The sequence below is a fragment of the Oncorhynchus keta genome, chromosome 20 (genome assembly GCF_023373465.1).
Source record: "Oncorhynchus keta strain PuntledgeMale-10-30-2019 chromosome 20, Oket_V2, whole genome shotgun sequence".
Lineage (NCBI taxonomy): Eukaryota > Metazoa > Chordata > Actinopteri > Salmoniformes > Salmonidae > Oncorhynchus > Oncorhynchus keta.
The window spans coordinates 32,109,725-32,117,224 of record NC_068440.1 but is presented as its reverse complement, the minus strand read 5'-3'; the positions used below and the strand labels follow the sequence as shown (position 1 = coordinate 32,117,224).

At 44.6% G+C, this 7,500-nt stretch overlaps 1 protein-coding gene across 1 annotated transcript in view; it reads right to left on the bottom strand.

Annotated features, from left to right (window-relative positions):
- Positions 1-7,500, bottom strand: part of LOC118399002 (gamma-aminobutyric acid type B receptor subunit 2-like) — a 448,447-nt gene that overhangs the window by 71,565 nt on the left and 369,382 nt on the right. The window lies entirely within an intron of this gene.

Here is a 7,500-nt window from a genome sequence, read left to right as displayed (position 1 = left end):
TTGACATTTACATTTACATTTACGTCATTTAGCAGACGCTCTTATCCAGAGCGACTTACAAATTGGTGCATACACCTTATGACATCCAGTGGAACAGCCACTTGCATCTAAATCTTTTTTTGGGGGGGGGTGAGAAGGATTACTTACCACTATCCTAGGTATTCTGAAGAGGTGGGGTTTCAGGTGTCTCCGGAAGGTGGTGATTGACTCCGCTGTCCTGGCGTCGTGAGGGAGTTTGTTCCTCCATTGGGGGCCAGAGCAGCGAACAGTTTTGACTGGGCTGAGCGGGAACTGTACTTCTCAGTGGTAGGGAGGCGAGCAGGCCAGAGGTGGATGAGAGTACTTGAACTCTATGAAGCATTTCTTTTGGGCTCCACTTTCTGAAGTGGTAACTCTGTTGAACGTATCCTCTGCAGCAGAGGTAACTCTGGGTCGTCCATTCCTGTGGTCCTCATGACAGACAGTTTCAACATAGCGCTTTATTTGCGACTGCAGTTGAAGAAATGTAAAAGTTGAAGAAATTTTCCATATTGACTGATCTTCATGTCTTAAAGTAATGATGGACTGTTGTTTCTCTTTGCTTATTTTAGCTGTTCTTGCCATAATATGGACTTGGTCTTTTACCAAATAGGGCTATCTTCTGTATACCCCCCACCTTGTCACAACAACTGATTGGCTCAAACGAAGGAATGAAATTCCAAATGAACTTTTAAGAAGGCACGCCTGTTAATTGAAGCTGGTTGAGAGAATACCAAGAGAGTGAAAAGCTGTCATCAAGGCAAATATATTTTGATTTGTTTAACACTTTTTTGGTTACTACATGATTCCATATGTGTTATTTCGTAGTTTTGACGTCTTCACTGTTATTCTACAATGTAGAAAATAGTACAAATAAAGAAAAACCTTGCTACTGTTATTTTAATGATGCTCCTTAATTATTTTTCAGTTTTTTCAATTTATTTGATTTATTTTAGTAAATATTTTCTCAACCCTTTTTTTTCTTAAAACTGCTTTGTTGGCTTGTAAGTTAGCATTTCACTGTCAGGTCTACACATGTTGTATTCGGCGCATATGACAAATCAAATTGGATTTGATTTGATTTAGGAGCCAGATGTACAGAACACAAACTTACTAGCAAACACAGGCACACACTGGTGATGGAGGAAAAAAAAATGATATAGTTACATATGACAATATTATTTATTGAATATATTATATCAATATTGGACTCCAAGTAGCAATTAAAAATGTGCTACTCTAGGTACCGTTAGCTGGCTCTAGTCGGCTGTACCAGCGCCAAAACTCTGGTATTTTTCATCCTGTAGCTTGTTCTCCATCTTCTTTTTAAATAGTGAACTAACATGTTTTCAACACTTTTATTGCCCTGTCTCGTTTTCTCATGGGTCTCTGGTGGTTTATCGTCTTCTGCAGCAGACATATAGTGAGCAGTATGTTTGCAACACTTTTGGTGGTTTATGGTAATGCCCTGTCTGTTTTCTCATGGGTCTTATGGTCTCTCTGCAGCAGACATATAGTGAGCAGTATGTTTGCAACACTTTTATTGCCCTGTCTCGTTTTCTCATGGGTCTCTCTCGTCTCTCTGCAGCAGACATATAGTGAGCAGTATGTTTGCAACATCAAATCACAATTGAATCGCAGTATCGAATTGCAATGACAGTGATAATTGTGATAATCGCACAGGAAGTATCGTGATATATCGTATTGTGAGGTCCCTGGCAATTCCCAGCCCTACACACGCGTAGCAAACAGGAAGTGGAGTGATGGAATAGGTGAAAGTGACGGTGGTTTATGGTAATTAACAGGAAGTGGAGTGATGGAATAGGTGAAAGTGACGGTGGTTTATGGTAATTAACAGGAAGTGGAGTGATGGAATAGGTGAAAGTGACGGTGGTTTATGGTAATTAACAGGAAGTGGAGTGATGGAATAGGTGAAAGTGACGGTGGTTTATGGTAATTAACAGGAAGTGGAGTGATGGAATAGGTGAAAGTGACGGTGGTTTATGGACTGCCAGCAGAAGAAATATCAGCGTGTGCAGAGAAGCATGAGATTGAACTTCATTCAACTCTCTAGTGTTTTCCCCTTTAATTAATACTATCAACATTTCGCTCTATTGTGGAAATTGTGCTCAAATCAACTAAATATTAGCTACTTCCAATGTAACATACCGAAACAAAACAAACCATTTCTTTCTGGTAGGTAGAGCGCATCGGAGTAAGATTATTTTGCATTGACAAGCACGATTTAGGCCCATACTCTACACTGACCGGTGCGCTATACCCAATCAGAGCTGCAGTAGGCCTATATGCAAATAGCCATTGCCCTCAATGGATACTGTGCCATTCACGTTGAACTGGACTGTGTTTAAAGCATGAGCGGTCACGAGTATTGTAGATGCGCTTGTTTTGAGATCAAAGCGAGAGCTGCATGCAGCCACCTGTGCACATTTGTTCATATTCTTTATGACTGAGTGAGTTATTATCCCAGTTAGAGCTTTTTTTTGTCTTAAAGGGGCAGTGATGTATTTTGAGACAGGCTTGAATAAGCTAAGTAGCCAAAAGGCAGAGCGTAGCATAATTTGTCTGATTCTCTGGTCTGGGAATAATAATTCATGTTATGTTGTAAAGTGGTTTCTTGCATCAAACAACACAACATTTTCAGTCTCCTCCTTGTCTGAAGGACAAGTGGATAAACAGGTTAATGTCAAGACCTGCATGTTTTTTTCTAAAGTCTCATGGAATCAACATTGAAAACCACACATTGGCTGCTACTGTAGGCTGACTAATAGAACAGCTATTTCCATGTTAAAAGGTTATGGGATGCATTTTCTCCATTGTTTTTGATGCTAGGCCACTCTGGTAGGCCTACATTATAATCAAATAGCCACCGTTGTCTTCTTGGCCACTGTGAAAACTGTAAATTAAAGCGAGACAGCCTCAGTGCTCACAGCCTCAGTGCTCACAGCCTCAGTGCTCACAGTAAATGTGCGTGGAAGTTGCACAAAATGTTCACAACATTCAAGTTTGTGCTCAGCAGACCTGAAATTTGTTCAGTGCTGAAATAAATTAGAGGGAACATTGGCCAGCATCCCTGTGGAACGCTTTCGACACCTTGTAGAGTCCATTCGAGGCTATTCTGAGGGTAAAAGGAGGAAGGGGGGGGTGTTCTTAACGTTTGGTACTTAATGTATTTATGTCTTATTCAATCTACTCTCTCACTCTACCATCTCCCTCTGATCTCGCTCCCCCTCTCTCTCCAAATGTATTACTCGTTCTTTCTCTCTCTACTCTTTCCTCTACTCCGTCTCTGTCTCTGTCTCTCCTACAGAGAGCCATCCATCCGGTCATGAGCTTTAGCATAATGACTAATGAATGATCAGAAAGGAAGTAGAGAGCAGAGAGAAAGTTTCCCCCTGCACTACACATTACATCACACAAAACAACAACATACACACAGTCACGCACAAACAAAGGCCCTCAAATACAGTGACTCTGAGTTGGAGAGACAGATAGTTGGAGAGCCACACACACATATATGCAAGCAAGCGCGCGCACACACAGACACACAGATACCCACTCTCTATTTCTCCAGTACACAAACACACCTTCATAGATACAACCACTCTCTTTCAGCAGTCACATGCTCAGGAATGGAGATGGGTGATCGGCTGAGCCTTAGTATGGCGGGCGGGAAAGTGCAGCGTGCCATAGAGGTTAATTACTGCTCTGTCATCTGGTGAGACTTCCTCCCGCTCTACTCTCTCCAGGACTAGAGGATAACCATATTTCTATCATACTGTCGTTTCTCTCCTCCCTTCCTCCCCCATACCCCCCTTCATTCTCCATCTCCCTCTTTCTCTCCTCTTTCTGTGTCTCACGTAGTTATTTTTGGTGCTTTCTGTTGGCACCTTTCCTAACCCTGTGCTCTCAAACCCAAAATGGAGCTTCACTTCTTGTCACATTCCATCACCTCACACAGAGCTTGAATGCTAGGTGACAGCTGGTAATGAAGCAATAAGGCCCGAGGGGGTGTGGTACTGGACATAGCCAATATACCATGGCTAAGGGCTGTTTTTAGGCATGAACAACTAGGAGTGCCTGGATATAGCCCTTCACCTTGGTATATTGGCCCTATACCACAAACCCCCAAGGTGCCTTATTGCTATTAAAAACTGATTAGCAACGTGTTTGGAACAGTAAACAGGTAGTTTTACGTCATACCCCTGGTATATTGTCTAATATACCTTGTCATTCAGCATCCAGGGCCCAAACAACCCCGTTTATAATAATAAATATACCACAGAGCAAAGATCACTTGATTTAACAGCCAAATAAACAAGAGGTTGACATGTTATCGCTGATGACTAATTAACGCTCACTTTACAGACTAAATTACTGATGTACCCATTGATTCTTGAAGAATATAATGTAGAAATGCCTCATTAGGAAACCAATTGGCGGGTCTGCTATTTTGTGGTCTTACAAATTACGGAGTGGGCCTTTAATGTATCATAAGCAGTCATTATATCTTAATGAACGATGGTTTGGCTCGTCATTTTTACTAGCGACCACCATCACGCCAGGAATTTGATATATTCTATTTGAACACAAGGCACTTAAAGACCTCAGGTTTAATGAGGGCATTCGTTAAGAGTTTCTCCGAGGATATTAGCCTAGCAGAGAGGGTGTTAAGTTTCCCTCAAGACACAAGGACTGCAAATGGCATCCTATTCCCTATATAGTGCCCTAATTTTGACCAGAGCCCATAAGTTTAACAGTCACATTTTGTGTACATCTTTTCCTCTCTGCATGTGTTTCCTGATGCTCTCCGCTAGTACTGATCCAGGACATTCATCATCTTCCCCCTACGTGTTTCTGACGACAGCGGTGGCATGACATGGACCTGGAGATGGGACTGTGTGTGTGTGTTTATGTGTCTGTGTGTAGCCCGTGGTGCCCAATAAATCCCCCTGGATGGACATGGAACCCATTCGTCACACAGAGAATAGAGGAACAGGACGAATAAGTATCAATAACTCAGTATCCTCCTTTTGGAATGATGATATCCTGTACCTATACAAGTAGAGTAAATCCAACACAGTGGCCGTGTGGTTAGAGTGTCTGCTGTAAAGTTAAGGGTTTCCGTTTCAGTCGTACTACAGACTCGAAGCGTCTCTGCTTAGCGCTCAGCAAGACAGATTTGGGGTAAAGCCATGTGATAGATTAGCACGGATGTACTTGTACATCACGGTGCCTCACACTACAGAAACAGGAGATAGACTAGCGTGCTGTCCAGGGGGTGTAGTTGTACATCAAGGTGCCTCACACTACAGAAACAGGAGATAGACTAGCGTGCTGTCCAGGGGGTGTAGTTGTACATCAAGGTGCCTCACACTACAGAAACAGGAGATAGACTAGCATGCTGTCCAGGGGGTGTAGTTGTACATCAAGGTGCCTCACACTACAGAAACAGGAGATAGACTAGCATGCTGTCCAGGGGGTGTAGTTGTACATCAAGGTGCCTCACACTACAGAAACAGGAGATAGACTAGCGTGCTGTCCAGGGGGTGTAGTTGTACATCAAGGTGCCTCACACTACAGAAACAGGAGATAGACTAGGGGTGTAGTTGTACGTGCCTCTGTCCAGGGGATAGACTGTAGGGGGTGTGTACATCAAGGTGCCTCACACTACAGAATACAGGAGATAGACTAGCATGCTGTCCAGGGGTGTAGTGGTACATCAAGGTGCCTCACACTACAGAAACAGGAGATAGACTAGCGTGCTGTCCAGTCCAGGGGTGTAGTTGTACATCAAGGTGCCTCACACTACAGGGTGTAGTTGTACATCAAGGTGCCTCACACTACAGAAACAGGAGATAGACTAGCGTGCTGTCCAGGGGGTGTAGTTGTACATCAAGGTGCCTCACGCTACAGAAACAGGAGATAGACTAGCGTGCTGTCCAGGGGGTGTAGTTGTACATCAAGGTGCCTCACGCTACAGAAACAGGAGATAGAGTAGCGTGCTGTCCAGGGGGTGTAGTTGTACATCAAGGTGCCTCACACTACAGAAACAGGAGATAGACTAGCGTGCTGTCCAGGGGGTGTAGTTGTACATCAAGGTGCCTCACACTACAGAAACAGGAGATAGACTAGCGTGCTGTCCAGGGGGTGTAGTTGTACATCAAGGTGCCTCACACTACAGAAACAGGAGATAGACTAGCGTGCTGTCCAGGGGGTGTAGTTGTACATCAAGGTGCCTCACACTACAGAAACAGGAGATAGACTAGCGTGCTGTCCAGGGGGTGTAGTTGTACATCAAGGTGCCTCACACTACAGAAACAGGAGATAGACTAGCGTGCTGTCCAGGGGGTGAGTGTTGATTCATAGAGTGTATTTTTTTGACAGTAATATGGGCCCTTTTGTAGCTTTGGGACAAATAGAAACAACATATCTATGTTACAGCAGACGAGCTCCTATGTTTGTTTGTCTGTACAGCGTACTTCTAGGGCTTAGAGTTCTGACCATGTCACATGTCCAGAAAAAACTATAGGTCTTTGTTATAGACCCCCTCTAACTAGGTCCCTGAGTTTATCTGTCAGATTACATGGTCAAAAAAATAACAACTATCTTACAGTACTTCCTAGACAGAAACAGAGACATTGAAGCCTCATTTGTGACCAGATGTGTGTTCAATAATGTGTTTCTGAGGGTACGGTACAGTGACGGTCCCTTGGTCTGTGTCACCAGCTGTTTGTGTCACACTCTCCCCCGGCATCCTGTGCAGGGGCAGGTAGATTGGCAGCGTGCCATCTTGTTGTCACCACAAAGATGGGTTTAATTATCTGACCTTCCCCTTCTCCCAGCCCGGAGCGTGTGTGTTTGAGTGTTAGTGTGTATATTTGTGTCTCTGTCTGTGTGTGTGTGTGTGCATGCGTGTCTGTCGCCCAAGCCCGGAGCCTGGTGAACCCCAGGAGCTTATCAATGTCACCCGCGGTGGGTGACGTTAACCAGCCATGACACCTCCGCCTGCCATACCCCCATCCTCTTCTTCTTCTCCTCTCATCCCTCACTCCTCTCAGCAGGCAGCTAGCCTGGGCCAGGGGCAGACATCTCATACAGCTCCTTATCAGTAAAGCTGATCCACCAGCAGACCTCTCTTCCTCCCTTTCTCTCCCTTTCTCTCTCTGTCTCCCTCTTTCTCCCTCTTTCTCCCTCTCTCTCTCTCTCTCTCTCTCTCTCTCTCTCTCTCTCTCTCTCTCTCTCTCTCTCTGTCTCTCTCTCTCTCTCTCTCTCTCTGTCTCTCTCTCTCTCTCTCTCTCTCTCTCTCTCTCTCTCTCTCTCTCTCTCTCTCTCTCTCTCTCTCTCTCTCTCTCTCTCTGTCTCTCTTACTGACTCCCTCCCTCACTGCCTCCCTCCCTCTCTCCCTCCTCACTGCCTCCCTCCCTCTCTCCATCCCTCACTGCCTCCCTCCCTCTCTCCATC